This window comes from Rosa rugosa, chromosome 3, assembly GCF_958449725.1.
Source record: "Rosa rugosa chromosome 3, drRosRugo1.1, whole genome shotgun sequence".
Taxonomy (NCBI): domain Eukaryota; kingdom Viridiplantae; phylum Streptophyta; class Magnoliopsida; order Rosales; family Rosaceae; genus Rosa; species Rosa rugosa.
The window spans coordinates 9,886,522-9,889,774 of NC_084822.1; positions in this window are offsets into that span (position 1 = coordinate 9,886,522).

Sequence of the window (3,253 nt, forward strand, 5' to 3'; positions counted from 1 at the left end):
ACAAACCCGGTAAGCTTTTGCAAGCCGTATGAGTAACTCAAAACAACTCACACCAAATCACGGGATAAAAGCTTGCACAACTCATGTCAAACACAAGGAAAACCTTTCGACTCGAGAATAAGGAAAACATACCATGCTTCCTAAAACAATACTCTTTTCCCAAAAGGAAAACACAAAAGTCACACTGTGGCAAAATCATATAAATCATTAACCTAACAATTCAAATATGATAAATTGATCCAACCTGGATAAAACACATCAAATCAGTCCAACCTGGACAAAACACATCAAATCAGTCCAACCTGGACAAAACACATCAAATCGGTCCAACCTGGACAAAACACATAAGCACATCAATCATACCTATTGTTAACCTAACAAATAGCATATGATTCTTTTATTCCAACCTGGACAACATACGTACCAAGTAATCGTAAGTAACCTACTTAGATCCATGAGGTACCATGGCAGACAGACTAGAGCTCTAACTGAATATATCGTAACCTGTCACCTCGGCCAAGGTTCAACCTTACGATATACATTGCCTGAGGATGCAACCTGCAACCCCGGATCCTTAGGCCAACCTGACCCTCAGATCAAAACATTAAACGAGTCGCACCGAACCCCAAATGTAAAATCAAATCAAACGGAGAAATCACAACCTGTGACTCTCACATCCTCAGACCACCGGTCGTCCGATCAAAACGTTAAATCAAATCAAAAGGAGAAATCACAACCTGTGACTCTCACATCCTCAGACCACCGGTCGTCCGATCAAAACGTTAAATCAAATCAAAAGGAGAAATCACAACCTGTGACTCTCACATCCTCAGACCACCGGTCGTCTGATCAAAACATTAAATCAAATCAAAAGGAGAAATCACAACCTGTGACTCTCACATCCTCAAAACACTTTTCAAAACAATAGAAATACCATTTCCCACCATTTGTTTTCCGAAAAGCCACAACCCAAAACAATAAAACGCATCAATTCATGCATATTGTTTTCATCAATCCACAACCCACCAAAACATATATATTTCACGTAAATATATATATACGTAGTCATTCACTCAGGAATACCACTAATACCAACTATAGTTCATTTCGAAAGCTAATCAAAATCAACCAATTAAATCCGTTCATAATTGAACCTTGTGAGATTACTCACCTCGAAACTCCCGCTGCGTCTTCGATACAGAACAAAGCAGCCAAACCACAATACAACCGTCCAAGAATACTTCCCAAGTACCTAATCACATATGGTTTCAACTTAGTAACAATTCACAAATGATTTAAGTCTGAAACCCCTGTTTTGAACTAAAATCCCCAAAGTGGCGCCAATCGAGGCGAAACCACATCCGAGACCTCCCAAAGTCTCCGGAATACATCCACGATCGATACGTCCCAACCACAAGTCGATCGGACGTTCGGATCCTCACGGATCGAATAAATCAACCGGTATGAAACCGTAAAAATCATAACAATTTCATACGAACTCCAAAATATGCGTATTATATATCAAAACGCTCGTATCGACGAGTAGAAGACATATAATACCAGAAACAATCCCATACATGGCTGGAACGCCGCCACAGGCAGTGGCGCACCGCCGCCGGCCAAAACTCATTATTTCCCAAAACTCCCAACATCAAAAAGTTTCATCTAAGCATGCTTGTGAATTCTCATAACTAGCTCGAAGTCAGAAAACAAGCATAAAGGATCGAAAACTACCTCACAAGCCGTGAACAGTAATCCAATCTGAGTTGAACCAAGTTTTACGTGAATTGATCCAAACAACCACCAAGGATCGATCAAGGAGTCTGCTCTGAGCTCCCCAAGCTCAACTTGAAGCACCGTCGACGTTGGAGATCGGAGAACCGATCGGATCCAAAACACCCAACTGCGCCGCCTTCTACCACCGCCACCATCGAGAATCGGTGCTAGAGAACACCACAGGGACGACCAGACGGAGGAGACGATCCTATCTGGAAAGTTTCGTCGCCGGAGATCGCCGTAGTTCGCCGGAAAAGCGGGGTAGGGTCGGCCGGGTCCGAGTCGGGTCAGTCGGATAATTTCGTTTCTGAAGGTGCAGCCGAGAGAGAAGAGAGAGAAGGGATATCAGTTTCCGGAAATGGAAACCAAATGAAAATAGTAAATTTCCCATTCGGGAAACTTCTATTTATACCAAAATGGAAATTCCTTCCAATGGCCATAACTTTCTCATACGAACTCCGATTCTCGCGTTCCACATGTCCACGAACTCGTATCGACGCGCTCTACAACTTTTGTGAAGGAAGTTTTCGGAGAATCTCAACGTATCAAAATTCAACCTTGAACCCCCCCTAAATCCACACTTTTCGAATACAAATTCATCCGAAACACTTCCGCTCCGTCCACGAGCCACGAAACCATCCAATAACCACAATTTAAATTTCGGAAAATCTTCGGAAAATAAATACGAATTTCCGGGGCATCACAACACCATCTTGTATATATTCACCATGAACTTTGGTTCACTTGTGATCGAGCCCTTGTTTGTGATTTGTACATTTGCATATTTATGTAACACCCTTTAAGTTTTCCCTAGATAGAGTGGGTTTTCCAATCCCTTAGATATGATATCCCCTACTCATAGTCCCCTACACTATAACTTGGCCCTTATACTTGAGGATGACTATATGGCTAACATTAGCATAGACTACTCTGCACTATCAATGTCTAAACAAAGTAGTCATATTTATTTGTACTATTCTTAGTCTATAAATTAGAGTTATACAATTGGTATGAACTCTTTACTTTCAAAAAAAAAAAATGATGGGGGAATTCCATTTTTATTTTATTTTTTGAGTACTAATGATTTCATTATATTTTGGGAAAACTCTTAATAGATCTATTTTAGTCTAACTTTCATAGCTTTTTACGGTTCATTAATATTATTTTTCTAGAGAATGTTATGGCTGTTTTAGTATTTGATTTTGATGCAAATCCGTGTTTGGAGGCCCCAATCGCACCAAGGAGCCTAAACTTGAATCTTTTTGCATATTTGCGTGGAAAGAATGGTTAGGAAGGGTCAAGTTAAGAACCAATTAGAAAATCTTAATCTAAAAGGAGACCTAATCTTATTTGGATTTGAGTTCTCTTTTTCTTCTAGGAATTGATGTGCATCATGCACCTATAGATGGAGGTTTTGCCGCACACATTGAGGCATCTCGGAACACCAGAGCTCACATTCTTTGAAAGATGTTGATTG